At 48.6% G+C, this 15,101-nt stretch overlaps 1 protein-coding gene across 2 annotated transcripts in view; it reads left to right on the top strand.

The window, feature by feature from the left end:
- The first annotated feature begins 385 nt into the window (after positions 1–385).
- Positions 386–15,101, top strand: part of Ngf (nerve growth factor) — a 52,761-nt gene continuing 38,045 nt past the window's right edge. Inside the window, exon 1 of one of the 2 annotated variants that reach the window (XM_032897614.1) lies at positions 386–409. The gene's annotated coding sequence lies outside the window, so the exon portion shown is untranslated. Of the gene's footprint in view, positions 410–476; positions 872–15,101 lie in introns of those variants that run through there. The other variant, XM_032897615.1, reaches the window with a different exon arrangement.

Here is a 15,101-nt window from a genome sequence, read left to right as displayed (position 1 = left end):
CCAGTCTGTCCGTTGGTATCTGGAGCCAGCTACCTTGCCTGCTGCCCTAGAAATCCTCTCTGGATCTGGGACCTCCCACCCCCCACCCCAAGTATTTCCATCTAAACCCGGGGTTTTGAGTCCTTCTCTGATTAGCTTTTCCTGGCTAGGTTCCACCGGCTCTCCTGGAGCTATCCATCCCGTGTCCCCAGGACCCCTACAACCCGGACCCCCTGGGTCCAGTCACAGCAGGTGCCCGGCTGGGATTAGGATTGACCAGAGAGGGAGGGGTCGGGTGGGTGGGGGGCAGGATTTGAAGAGGGTGTGACTGGAGCCTGGAGGAGGGGCTAAATACATCCAGGAAGCCTGTTAAAGAAGCTCTGTGCTCCAGCGCGGCAGAGAGCGCCTGGAGCCGAAGGGGAGCGCATCGGTGAGTCAGGCTGCTCTGAGCCGAGCCCCATAAGGGTGCAGCACGGTGCGGCGGACTGGGGTTGCTGGGCTCCTAGGGACGGTGTGCTTGGTTCTCTGTCTGGCGAGATTTTTGTAGGTCGAAACGCACCCTTGAAAGAAGTGTCCTGAGTAGATGAAGGAACACGAGATCGCGGGCACGCAAGGGAGGAAAAGGGAGTGAGGGTCTCCCTGGTCGTGAAATTCCCTGTCCCAGGATGACCAGGAGTCCCAAAGTCAACACTGGCGCCTGCAGAAGCTGCACTGCCCAGCCTGAGCTCTCGGGCTAGAAGGGGACAGCGCTCAAGAGAGCCTGGAGTGAGGGATGCGCGCGCGCTGCGAGCGCGCTAGGGTGGCGGAGCAGTAGCCCGCGCGGTGGAGGGCGAGTGCACAGCACGTCGGCTGGGGAGTGCTCAGAGTCCCGAGAGTGCCACGCTGCCCCTAGGTAAGAGGACCAGTCGCCGCGGTCACGCTAGGCTCGGTGTTTGTAGCAGGGCTCAGAGTGGGTGCCAAGGGTTGATTCTGGAAGGTTGGGTTCCAAGTGACGAGCACAGAGGCCCTCGGTGGGGCCTGCTGGGCATCTCAACGTATAGCCTTACTGCTTGGGTCACCCAGTACATTCAGCTGTCTGCTGCCAGGTGTGGCAGAGGCTGGCACCCGGGACTGGGAAGGGCAGCGGGCGCTCTTGGGTTCAGGCAGAGAAGCTGAAGGGAAGGGAGAGAGGACTCTGGGGTCAGGGTGTTGCAACTTGAAGCCAACATAAACATAGGGCTTAGTTAGCCCCGTTTGATTACAATGCTCTTGCTTTTCTAAAACTTTCTGAGATTCGTAAGGAAGGTGGTTTTTGGCTTGACCTTTCTCATCAGGTTTACTTCAGAGATTTAAGAAGAGCCTGCTTGTTAGGCTGGTTTTTCCAAGTTGTTCCAGGCTGGAAATTGTAGCAGTTTGAAGGATAATTTATGGGTGTTTCGTGCGTTAAAGTGTATTACAGCAAAGTCTTTTGGGTGCTGTGGGTATTAAGGAAAACTCAGTGCACGTTCCCAGCTGCAGACCAAAAATACTGCTCTCCTGGGTGCCTCTGCCCCAGCTATCACGGGAGGCCAGTGGAAACCCTGGAGAAAAGGCACTTGATGTATTGCCCTCCATCCTACCTGAGTACTCTCTCTGGCAGTACCAGTCCACTCTCCCCATAGGCAGGGTCAGCTGAACTTTGAAAGCTCAGAACCAGCCATAGAGGTCCCATCAATAACTTCTCATCAGGGTCTTGAACTCCTGAAACTGTCAGTTGTAACTGATGAGAATGGCTGTCTCTCCTTCTCCCAGCAGTACAGAGGGCAGTACGGTCAGCCCCTACCACCCTTCTTGACCAGTGTTACAGTTCCCTACCAAATGAAACTTTCCCTCTCTGTAGAGTCACGGGCCACATTCGGTCGGATTGTTTTCATCTGTTGAGTAAGCCATGTGTCAGCCTGGAAACCTGAATACTAAGTCATCATAGATGGTATTCCCAGAGGTTGACAGGGGACAAGCAGCTGGAGGAAAGCATGGTCTGGGGGATGAGGCCAGCATGGTCTGGTACTGACATGCAGAAGACTTGACTGTCCTTGTGCTGGGTTGTTGAAGGAGGATGGAGTTATTGTCCCATCTCTGTACTCTCCCTCATCAAGAGAAAACGTTAAGGGTACCATGTATAGGAGGTCAGGGTCTGCGGCATGAGGCACATGGTTTGACAGACTGTAGCAGTGACTCAGAAGGTTTTACAGCCAGCCAAAATCACTGTCATGCCTGGAGAGCCACCTGAAGCAGCCCAGGCCTATGAGAAAGTTTGGAGAACTGAGTTTCTTCAGGACAGCCATCCCGATGCTGGTGGCTCTGAATTCTTTCCTTTTAAAGTTTAGCAAGGAATGGGCTCTCACTTTCCCCTCTCAGCTACCTTACAGCCCCCATCTCCTGAGGGCAGTGGGAGGAACGGATGAGGCACCACACTTCATTCTCCTCCAGGGAGAATTCTGTGCTGGGACCAGAAAGGGGGCCCCAGCTGCCAACATCAGCCTGGAGACTAGGGCAGGGCAGGGCAGGGCTGGAGCCCCAGGGAAGTTTCTCATCGTTACTGAGATTCAGCTGATGAGAAAATCACACACTTCTAAACGAGTGCTGTGCATGACAGCTGCTCACTTGTGGAGCACAGGGCCTCAGAACTGCAGAAAACACAGCCTAGGCATGCCACCAAGCTGTGCCTAGACCCCACACAGCAGGAACAGCCTGAGCAGAGAGCTGGCCATTTGCCTTCTCCTAACAAGAACTTCCAGACACCTCAGTAGCTGAGCAGGCCTTCCAGTGTCAGGAAGTAGGTTTGCTGAGGATGCATACAAAGGCTCTGGTTGTCTGAGGGGCAAAGGACCCATGTTTTCAGAAAGCGTCTCTTTTCTCCATTTGACTGGCACGTCTGACCTTGTGTACTCTTGCTCTCAAGCTTAGCCAGTTCTAAGATTAACTCTGAGGGAATTAGTGTTGTGTCAGAGTGACGTCAGTCAGATAAATAAAGAGGAAAGAAAGACCCTTCCTAACCCTTTCCTGGGATGTTTGCATCTTGACAGTGGGGCTATGGCTGTGATTCCTGATTCTAAATAGTGAGACTAAGGTGACCCTGAGACCATTTACAAAATAGGGAAACTGAGATCACTGGCTCTCCTGCAGGTGTGCATAACATGGAGATGTTCCTATTTGTCCTTCAGTCACAAAGTTTAGACAGGACTAGAAAAGTGAGACCCCATCACAGAAGGCACTGCTTGAGGTCATGTTTTCTTCGCTCCTCTATGAACTCTATAACATGTTTGAGGAATCTCTGTAGACCCACTGGCCTTGGAGTGTGACAGAGGGAGAATCAAATAGAAAAGTGGAGACTACCTCTTAGTTACTTTCTCCTGTATTTTGAGTAATCTTCCGATGTTAGTTTCTCAGTTCTAAGAAAGGAACAGCATCAGTCTGTGGCTGGGAACTAGTCATTAACCTCCTGGAATTCGAGTAGTGTATTGCATGGTAGCATTTGTGAATGGAGCCATCGACACATCAGGGCAATTCTTGGTTACGTGGGACCACTCTAGTCACACAGGAAGTCCAGTGTCCCAGCCTTACCTACTAAATGTCGGAGGTCATGGTGGCAACTGAGGTTGGCTCCATGCGTAAATGGTTCTTCCAGTTAAGAATTCCCTCGGCAACCATCAATAAAGGTCATTCTTCGTTCCGTTGCGTCATCTGTGATACAGCCATAGAGCTGGGACCTTAGGAGCTCTAGTCTTTGTCCTAAGAGCATCAGCATACCAGACTCAGTGCTTCCGTCAAGGGAACCTCAGTGTTGTGATCCTGCCAGGTGTCACCCTCTGTCTTCTGTGACTGGAATTTCATTGCAAATGACTCGCAGGAAAAGAAGAGCAAAAAGAGTGGAGGAGGGAGAGAGGGGAGCAGAACGCGGCAACTTCTTCCTCAGCCATATGCTGTTGAAAGCACAGGCAGACTGACTGACTGCTGGGGAGTTCCCAGGAAAATCCTCCTCTTACTTGTTGAAGGGATTATCTTTGGCAATAGGAGGTGCCCTCCCTAAAGCAGGGAGCCTCATCCCTTCACCCCTGGCACTGACAGCACTTGATTCAGCATGAGCACATGTTGATATCAAATTAATACAACTAGGCATTTGAAAGAATAAACCAGCCATGCTGCCTGAGGCACCAGTGACCATTCCTAAATGGAAGAGCTCATATTATCCTCACCAAGGCTTCATCATGGCACAAAAAAAGTGGACTAAAAATAATATTCTTGTAGATTGTATTGGAACACACATTTTCTATTTATCCTCAGTTTAGTAGAAATAGAAGAAAAAAATAATGGAGGGTGCTTAGATTTCAGAGTTGATTCTTAATGAAATCAAAGGAAAAAGGAGAAGAACCAGGAAGGAGCTGGGTGGTTCAGGTGATAAAATGCTTGGTGTGCAAGTATGAAGACCAAGGTTCAAATCTCAAGCTCCTATAAAGCACCAGGCATCTAAAAAGCCAGGGGTGATAACATGAGCCTGGAGTTCTAGCACCAGGGAGGCAGAAACAAGAGGCTCCTAGGAACTTGCTGGCTGCTTTAGTCCAGCCAAAAATAGTGACCTCCAAGTTCAGTGAGACACCCTGTTTCAAAAAAAAAAAAAAAAAAAGGTAAAGAGGGAAGAGGAAAATGCCCAACATTACACATGTACAAGCACCTGTGTGTGTGCTCACACATGTACACACACACACACACACACACACACACACACACACAGTGGGGGGAAGGATAAGGGAGATTTAAAGGGATTACAAATGAGACGGATCTGTTGATAAAATCTGTCAGGTAGGGCTGGCTACAATGCTTTCTGCATTGCCCAAGACCTTGGCAAACCTTTTGCACGTGCAGCAAGTCTTTTTATTGGTAGGGGTGTGAGTCAGAGGTAGACAGTCAGGGCTTCCGTGAAAGCTCATCAGTAATCTAGCAGCTTGAGAAGCTCCGGCACAGCCTGGGTGGCTTTTGCAGGTGGAATCCTGATGAGTGGCTGAGTCTGGCTATGAGGTTGACTGGAACGCACAGCCCAACTTCGGCACAGAAGCTAGCCCATGCTGTGCAGTTACAACCCACTGATACTGGAGTCGTTTCCAAGTAACCACAAGGTATTTGTTCTCTTGGACGATATATAGGAGCACATAGTCGCTGCTCACCCCTAAGTCATTGAAATGGGAGAGGATATTAATGCATGGCCACGGATGGTTTTTCCTGTTTCCTTTGGCTGTTCCTTCTATAGTAAAGGTTGGCTTTCTACACGCTATTCCTAAGGACAACAGTCCCTCCTGGTGGAGGCAAGAACTCAGTCATTGCCCATGAGAGAGAAGGGGAAAGTGTCGCATCAGTCCTGTGGTTTACAGCCAGTTCTGTGGTTTACAGCCATCATTACTCATGATGGTGACTTGCAGCTCTTCCCTGTTCAGTCTGGTGAAATGGTACCCCATTTTTGGATCTGAGTCGACCTGAGTGAGAGGTCAGCAGACAGAAGTACTGCCTCATCGTTATGAATAACCATGCGTTAAATCCTCTGTGGTAAGTGGGAGTTGCCAGGAGAGACGGGTTCCATCTGCATCCTGATCGTGAGTTTAAAAACTTTTAAATTATGTATATACAATGCATGTAACATACATAATATATAATATATAATACAGTGTATACACACACATGCACGTACACACGCGCGCACGCATACACACACACACACACACACACACACACACACACACACACACTTAAAGAAGAGAGAAGTGAGGTCATATTGGTTTCTCATTGCCTAAAGGATGCACAGCTAATAAATTGGGGAAGAAGGAGGCAGCACGCTGTGGAGAGCAGAGACCCAAAGAACCAGTTTTCTCCCCTGTGTACAAAGTACACATCTCTGTGCTGTGGCTGTTGTGCCCCAGTGGGATGGAATGGAGAGCGCACCCAAGAGCCTGGCATAAAACAGGCATGAAGCCAATGGGAGCTTCCTTCCCTGAAGCTCTTTCTCCATGCGGGTATGGAAGGGAGGCTGGGCTTTGGGGAACTGACCACCCGTGGTGGTGCCTTCATTTTTAATAGAATGGCAATGGTTTTGTACTTCTTGTGTCTCTGTATATATAACACTTCTGCTTCGTTGGGGGCAAGAAATCTTCTGATGACCCTGAAGTCTTCTCTAGGAATGTACTCATCTGTCTTCCTCATCACATCTTGGTATTTGTCCGGTGTTTTCTTTTGGAGCCTAAGTTCTCAGATTTTGCTGTCAGAAAATGTTAGGTAGTTCTCTCGAAATAAAGCCTTCCTCGAGAATCACCATGCTTGCTGGCAGTCTTGGGAGCATTTTGGTTCCCTTTACTGAATAACAATTCCTCTGTGTGCCTGAGATCCAGTATCTTGTCACATTTCCGAGGGGAAGAGGATGTGGCAGCTCAGTGCTCCCAGATCTAGGCCGGGGTAGGCAGTTAGCCACTGATTTCGTTCTCTCAATGGCCTCTTTGCTGACATGCTCCTTCCTGGCAGCCGGGCACTGTGGGGGACACAGAGCAAATACAATCATAATTCTGTAACAAGGGGCTTGCTTGAAAATCAAGAGAGCATGTGTTCACAAGGTCATACACAGGAGTCAGAACACAAAGGACTAGGAAACACAGAAAGTTAAAAAGAAAAATGGCCTACTGCGAGGGGACAGGCCATCTACTATTTGACAAGACTGTAGGTCCAATGGAGCCAACATATACAACTGTTCAAGAGTATCAAAACTTTGAGTGTGAATGTCTTATTTCCTCTTTTTCAAAATGTCTCCCTGAAGCCAGCTACATTAGTTACTTTTTGTTGCTGTGATAAACACCATGACCAAGGTAACATCTAGAAAGAAGGGTTGGTTTGGCTCACGGTTTCAGAGGGAGAAATGTACCTCACAATCTGGAGGTATGGCATCTGGGAACAGCTGAGAGATCATATCTCCAAGAGCGAACAGGAAGCAGAGTGAACTGGGAAGGCCATGTGACTCTTAAACCTCAAAACCTATCCCCAGTGACGTATTTCTTCCAACAAGGCCTACAGTGATCCAAACAGCGCCACCAACTGGAGACCAAGTAAACAAACAGCTGAGCCTATTGGGGCAATTCCCATTCAAGGCTTGGGCAACTTAGTAAGACCGTGACTCAAAATGAAGTGTAATGGGAAGGTTAGAGGTGAGAGACGGGCTGGAATAAGGCTTCAGCTGTGTAAGTTACAGGTTGATTGCTATGAATAGACACCATGATCACAACAACTCTTATAAAGGGAAACATTTATTTGGGGCTAACTTGCAACTTTAAAAGCTTAGTCCATTATTGTCATGGCAGGAAACATGGCAGCATGCAGGCAAACATGATGCTAGAGAAGGAGCTAAGAGTTCTACATCTTGGTCCACAGGCAGCAGAAGGAGACTTTGTACCACACTGGGTATAGTTTGAGGAGACCTCAAAGCCCAGGCCCACGGAGATACACTTCCTCCAAGAAGGCCACACCTCCAAATAGTGCCACTCCCTATGGGCCAAGCATTCAAACACATGAGTCTATGAAAGTCGTTCCTGTTCAAACGACCACATTATACTTCCCAACTCCCTTAGGCTTACAGCCATAACATAATGTAAAAGTGCATTCAGTCTAACTTCAAAGTCCCCTTAGTCTTTAACACTCTCGAACTTGCTTAAAAGACTAAGGATTCTAACACAGGAGTCTATGGGGACCCTTCCTATTCAATCTACCACACCAGTGTTAGGGGGTAAAATAAATCCCAATGACTCAAACTAAATCTGTGAGAAGGCTCTTTTGTCCTTTGATCTAAACTCTCATCTTTGGGGTAGTTGCCATCACCTAAAGAAGTACAAATTGTGTCCTCATAAGCTCTAAAGGGGCAAGAAGTGAAGGGTCAGGAGGTCCCAGGAAATCTCTGTGGGATCTGTAGGGTTTTATAGAAGCTCAGGCATAAAATACCAGAATGGGCTTTGTAGTGTTCCAGCTTCTGCAACCACATTACTTAAATCCAGTTAAGGCATCAGAGTACTAGCCACAGCGAGCGGTCAAGCCGGTGAGGAGAAATGGCTGGGGAACACCTTCTGAAGAAGCCTAGGAAGTCAGTGCTTTGCTGCTGTCTGTGTGGATTGGAAGCTGAGTGCTGGGCGAAGATAGGGCTGATTTGGCTCTGAATGCCCCCTCTCAGAACACAGCTAGATGCTTTACAGGGACCCATGCTGCCTTGCCTCGTCTACCCTCCCCCAAAGCATAAGAGGTACAGGCTCTCTTCCCCTTTCCTGCTCCTCTCCAGGGCCTGTGGGTGCTTGCCCAAGGTCCCCCGTCAGAATCCTACCCTTTAAGCTAGGCCACCACAGGGAAAAAATAGTGTACTAAGTTAGAAGTTGCTCGGAGTCTGTACAGACATGCACAGAAAATATTCAAGGAATTCTTAGGAATAAAAAAAAATTCACAAATCTGGATTTTTGCGTGAGGACATCACAGGAACATGCTTTCTCAATTACTGAGCACATTTCTGAAGTGAAGTCACCAGTCCTCAGATCATCAGGATTGGATCGTGCTCGGCCACACCTGACCTGGACTGTGTTTTCCATTACCAAATCTGATTCAGCCAAGCCAAGCCACTGCCCCTCAATATCAGACAGACTCATCCCCAAATCCTAAGCCAGAATGGGAAGCACACCCCCTAATAACGGCCCAATTTCAGATCCCAAGAATTAAGAGGGACAATTTTATTCTTGCTGTGAGGGGCAGAGTCCCACCAGCCCTGGCATTTGCTTGTCCTTAGCATTTATTGTTAAATGGTGACCGTGCGTGGTCTGAAAGAGCAGATGAGTGCTTTAGTTTCTGAAAGAAGAGGAAATAGTCTCTTTTTCAGAAAAGCACGCACCAACTGCCTAAAATATCACCCGCTGGAGCCCGCGATCAGCAGTTATGTCCTCTGGATGGTTTCCTGGGCTGACTCGTTTCCAAGCAGTGGCTCTTTGTCAGATATTTCTAATTTCTGAGATACTTTATTAATGATGTCCCTTTGGCAGAGGGATGCTTGGAGTACACAATTAGTAGTGTGCCTCAGTGCAAGACACTGCCCACACCCTCCCAGAGCAGCAGAAGGCCGAGAAACAGTTCAGATCACCTGCCTAGAGGAAGAGGAATGTCTTTCAAAATACAGGGTGAGACCCATTAGCAGGCTGGGAGATAAATTTAGTACTGCCATTCTCATTAATGTGACGGGAGGGAGAAAAAAGGAGGTGGTGGGGGAAGAAAGGGGAAGAGAGAGGAAAGCAGTCAGGGAGGAAGAATAGACAGATTTGAGTAAAGGATTTAAAACCCAATACACATTGGGAGTAACAGTGAATTCTTGTTATTGGTTATATACCTGTACGTATGGAAGTGTTCAGACTGGCTGGCAGTGGAAAATGTTTTCTATTTAAACTCTGAGGTATAGTTCATTTAAGAATCTATTATTTGAAAGCTGCTGGTATGGAAGACAGGGTGCTAAAGGGTAATAGAAAAGGGTAGAACTCTGAAACCGGATAGCTTTGGGTTCCAGTCTCAGCTCTGTGATTCCTATTGCATGGTCTTAGGTACCTCGTTGCATAAGTGTTCGTGTCTTCGATGAGGTAGACCAGTTGCCCCATCACAGAGATGTTGCATAGATTAGATGCCAGCTGTAAATGAAGTAAGTCCTTGGTGCTGAGCCTGCCCCTCATAAGTCAGGGCTTCTGTAGCTCAGCGTCCACCTCCTCTTTCCATCTATCCTCCCCCTGACTCCTCCCTTTCCCATCCATCCTCCCTGTCTCCTCCTCTCTCCATCCATCCTCCCTGTCTCCTCCCCTCCCATCCATCCTCCCTGTCTCCTCCTCTTCCCATCCATCCTCCCTGTCTCCTCCTCTTCCCATCCATCCTCCCCACCTTCTCCCCTCCCATCCATCCTCCCCTGACTCCTCCTCTTCCCATCCATCCTCCCCTGACTCCTCCTCTTCCCATCCATCCTCCCTGTCTCCTCCTCTTCTCATCCATCCTTCCCACCTTCTCCCCTCCCATCCATCCTCCCCTGACTCCTCCTCATCCCATCCATCCTCCCTGTCTCCTCTTCTCATCCATCCTTCCCACCTTCTCCCCTCCCATCCATCCTCCCTGTCTCCTCCCCTCCCATCCATCCTCCCCTGACTCCTCCTCTTCCCATCCATCCTCCCCTGACTCCTCCTCTTCCCATTCATCCTCCCTGTCTCCTCCTCTTCTCATCCATCCTTCCCACCTTCTCCCCTCCCATCCATCCTCCCCTGACTCCTCCTCATCCCATCCATCCTCCCTGTCTCCTCTTCTCATCCATCCTTCCCACCTTCTCCCCTCTCATCCATCCTCCCTGACTCCTCCTCTTCCCATCCATCCTCCCTGACTCCTCCTCTTCCCATCCATTCTCCCTGACTCCTCCTCTTCCCATCCATCCTCTCCCCATCTCCCCATCATCCTTTCCTCTATCTCCTGCCACACCTTCCTACATCCCTCTCTTTGTCTTCTGCTTTGTGATGACTTACCTTCATCAAAGCTGTGATGTTTTTATCCCTGAGGTTTACATTTTCTGGCAGAGAGGCACTAATGATCATACATAGTCTTTGGCCTTGCTTCCTCCCTCTCTACCCCATTTCACATGTGCAGAGTCATCTTACTTGGACTTTGTGCCCCTAAATGTGACCATGACAGTGATCATGTAAGACACACAAGGCACCTGTCTCTGTCACTGGAGGTCAGAAAGAGTCTGTGGCTTCTCTCAGTCCTCACTGGGATAGATGCTTTGGTCCTGGTGTGGGTGCAGTGATAGGACTGCTATTCTTAAAAAAATCATCTTTTACACTTCTCTCTGTCTTTGTCTCTGTCTGTCTGTCTGTCTCTCTCTATATACATACATACATACATACATACATACATACATACATACATACATACAATTATAGATAAAGATATTAAAAAACAGCAGTCCTGAAACACCATTGCAATGTTGGCAGAAGTATTCTCTGCCCAGAGCAGAGGGCTGAAGATTTACTCATGACCACTTGGAGGGTTTACATTTCTCTCCCAATAGAAACAGCTGGAAGGTCAGTGTGGACACTGGAGGTAACACCTTCAGGTAAGACTAAGGCCAGCCCTCAGCCAGAGCAGCAGTTTCCTTGACCTTGGTTGCTCAGGTTCTCCGTGTAGGGCACAGGAGAAAGTGACCCCCACTGTGATTGGACTCTTGAGCCAGGAAGGCGACTGTCTCAATTTCCTTGAGAGCCTGGCAGATGTGGCCCTGAGGGCTGATCAGTGGTAACAGACTGCTTTGCTCTTTGTTTGTAGAAGCCTTGCTCCCCCAGGGCTCATTCCAGCTCCTCTAGTAAAATGTCCCTCCTCTAGGCACAGCTTTCACCACAGAGCCTCAAAGAGGATTATTTGTGACATCTCAAAGGTTGAATTCCCGCCCAGACCAGACACTGACTCCTTCCAAACCGTTTGAGGTTGCAGGATGAGATTTCAGCCAGCAGAAAGGAAACGACCGGTCTTAGGGGTACTCAACACTCACATCAGTCTTCACAAAACTAATGGCACTAGCCTAGGATGGACACATTTAAAGTGATACTCACAGCAGAAGAGTCACTTGTCCCCTCAGACAGAGATCCACCCCCAGCAGGTGGATGAGACGGAGCCAAGCACCTGGGAGCTGGAGTGGACGGAACAACAGGCTGCTGGACCTGGGTTTTAGGGAAAAGCAAACACGGAATAACTTTTTCTGTGCCCATGGGGGTTGGAGGAGTGTATTTCTGCCTTTTCTAAAACTCGCAATGACAAATGGGATCACTTGTCCCGAACGTGACACACCGCAGAGAAGGAAACAAATTACCTTTCTTTTTGATCTGTATTCAAGGGTGCTGTTTCCGAGCATCCGCGGGGAACGTGCGAACACTTGACAAGGCTTTGCCTTTCTCCTTTGAAGAGTTCAGAAGCCAGAGCTCCAGCTCTGGATGGCATGCCCATGCGTCAGCATCCCTGGATCTTGGAAATGAAAGAAAATATATTAGGGGTGGGTTATTTTTTAAAATGTCCTTGATTTTGAGTTTTTCCAAAAAGAGAACAACTTGTGTCAGGATGCTTGGAGCCTATAAAGCAGCAAATACGTCTCCAAAAGGTTCTTTACACAATATCTTTATCAAAGGGAGGAAAGTAATTTTAAATTACCACAGTGTGCAGAATGCTCACTTTCTGGTCATTTCTATTCTGTTGATAGTTTTCTATTGTAGGATTATACATGTCAGTAGAGTTTTTGGCCTGCAATGTTTGTGATGGGGAATCTTCCACAAATCTGCATTTTCTTTTGTGAGTTGGGAAATATTTTACATAAGAAAGAAAAGCTCAGATGTAATCTGAGCTTAGTAACACATTTAAGAGATGGAGATTACCATGCATCAGAAAAGCCTCCCGTTCTTATCAGACAGCATCTAAGTTGGGCAAACCACAGAACTTATCTACGCTTGTTTCCTAGCCCACGGAATAAGGATAACAGTATTTCCCAGCACTCCCAGGGCTCCATCTGGGACCAGTGACTGGCAATGCCTCTCGCCCACAACGAACAAAGTCAGTGTGTACTGGAGTCTTACCCTTGCCCCATCCAGGCCTTCACTTCTGTCCTCTGGGTCTGTAGCTCGAATGTACAAAAGAACTGCCCTAAAGACACATGGTGGGGTGAGAGGCATCGGCAGTCACTGGTCCCAGATGAGTATCTGTCCATCTTGAGAGCAGGAGCAAATGTGGAAGCACCCCCAGAAGCCTGGGAGTAGTGAGATGTTCCGGCCATGACTGGATGGACTGTGTGGTAGGCATTAAGCAGACACTTAGGAGGCAGAGTTCAGGGACTCTGAGGGAAAGGCCCAGAAGAAGGAAGCAGGGTCTCCAGGTTCTAATCCCAGTGGTGGGGCTTGAGATGACCGGACCGTGGTATATACATTGTTGTCGCTGCCTGCTTGTCTATGCCCCCACTTATTAAATAAGGCCACCAGCACACACTTCTTCACATAAGGACTACATCATCTGCTGGCCTGCAGCATGGGCACTGTGCAGTGACATGTGCTATGGCATGGTGCAGAGGAAAGATGAGTGTGAGCAATTCCTGGCATACCCAGTGGCCTGGCTGGGGACATCTCAAGGCAGATGACAGCATGGCGTCAGCAAGACAGGAAACACTCCTCTAGTCCTTATCCTTCACTGGCTCCTACTGTGTCTCCCTTTCTGACATCTCTGTCTCCTCCTGACCTCTAAATGAGAGTCCCTAGAGCTTGGTTTGGGATCCTCTTTATTTTCCAGATCATTCACTTCCAGGATGATGTCATCCTGCCTATCATTAAGCACGACCTAAGATCCTGGATGTCTGTTTCCGTTCTGGACCGCTCCCCTGGGTCTCAGGCTCTTCTGTTCTACAGCAGGGTCACTTGGAGAGCTAGGGACAGTTCAGATTTAGAATTTTTGACCCCCCGAAGCCACTCTCCTAGTCTTACTTTATTCCCACAGAATAATGTAGAGGTTGACCTCAAATTTTACTTTCCTCCTCACTGCTCCTATCCAGTTAACCAGTAAGTCTTGCTGGCATCACCCTCATAGTCTAGCCACTTCTTGCCAGTGTTGCTGCAAGTTGAGTCTGAGTCACAATCGCTGCTCGATCCTGGCAGTCCCCTCGATTGATTTTGTTCCCCTGAGAACAGCATTTCATCCAGAAGCAGCCAACACAACCCCTGCAGGTGGAAATCATGCTGTGGCCTTTCTCAGCCTCTAATTGCTTCCCATGTAAATAGAATAAAATCCACGTTCTCGATGCACACCTGTAATTCCAGAACTTGCGAGGTGGAGGCAGGAGGATTGGGAATTCAAGGGAGCCACCTGGGTCCATATGACCTTGTCTCAAAGTCATCTCTTTGCCATGACCTTGCAGGGTTTCTTTACCAGAGCTCATTTTCCTTCCATGGGGACATTTGAAAAATACTTGGAACAGTCTGGGTTTCCACAAAGTAGGATTACTACTGGCATCCAGGGGGGAAAGACCAGAGATGCTGCTAAGACAGTGGCTCAAATAAAGAAGGGTCTGGTTCCAAATGCTGCTGGGGAGAAATGGTGTCTTAACGGAGCCAGACTGGCTGTTCCCAGCTTCTCCCTTCACTCCCTCCTATAACCCAGTGAGCGGGCTTTGACTTAATAACCGTGTGTAGCCGACTCAGGACCAGTCAGGTGCTGTTTCTGTACATGAGGTCACTGCCTACTCATCTGTCTATGGTTAGCTTTGCTCGCCATTTAGGCTTGCCAGGATGCTAACCATTCTAACCTGGACTCTATCTTCACTCCACCAAATCCGGTCTCTCCCTTCTGCTGTCTGCTTTGCTTCCATAGTGGTCTGTACAATCCTTCCTTCCTTTTACTGCCTCTTCCAAAAGAGCAGAGAATGAGGGCATGGGGTTTGTTATACTCATCAGAGAGTTCTCCACACACTAGGATCTCAAAAAGTGTTTGCCAGATGAGTGATTTAACAAATAGCCAATACGTGTGGTAGCGCGCTAGCTTTCTGTAGAAGGTCAGAAGAGGAGGCAGTCAGTGAGCTTCAGTAGATTGAGGTGGCCATGGTCTGCAGTCCAAGCTCTTCGGCCACCACCTTCTCCTCTAGGTAAAATGTCCTAAAATGGAACAGGATTTGACACACATACCCCTCAGAGACCTATATGTCTGCAATGGCTGTCTTTTAAGTTAGAGACAGCTGTTAACTTGAAACTTGAAAGGATGAAGGGCTAAGCTGAAGGCTGAGGGTTCAAGACACCATTGGAGAGAGGACTCTGGAAAGAGTGGATGGGGGCAAATCAGAACCAACAGGGACATTCTGAGTGGTTGGGGTCGACAGAAGGGAGAGCCAGACAGTCTCTGGTCCACCGTTCCAGGATCACAGAAGGGATGGAGGTGCTTCTGGTAACTGTCTTCAAGGAGGCAAAGGGGATGGGTGTTGGTCCTGGGACACTAGGAAGGCAAATGAGAAGAGGATGTCCAGACACAGAACTTCTCTGTACAGTCATGTTGGCCTCCTCAGAGTT

Source organism: Rattus rattus, chromosome 3 (assembly GCF_011064425.1).
Source record: "Rattus rattus isolate New Zealand chromosome 3, Rrattus_CSIRO_v1, whole genome shotgun sequence".
NCBI classification, from domain to species: Eukaryota; Metazoa; Chordata; class Mammalia; order Rodentia; family Muridae; genus Rattus; species Rattus rattus.
This window is presented reverse-complemented; position numbering and strand designations above follow the sequence as displayed.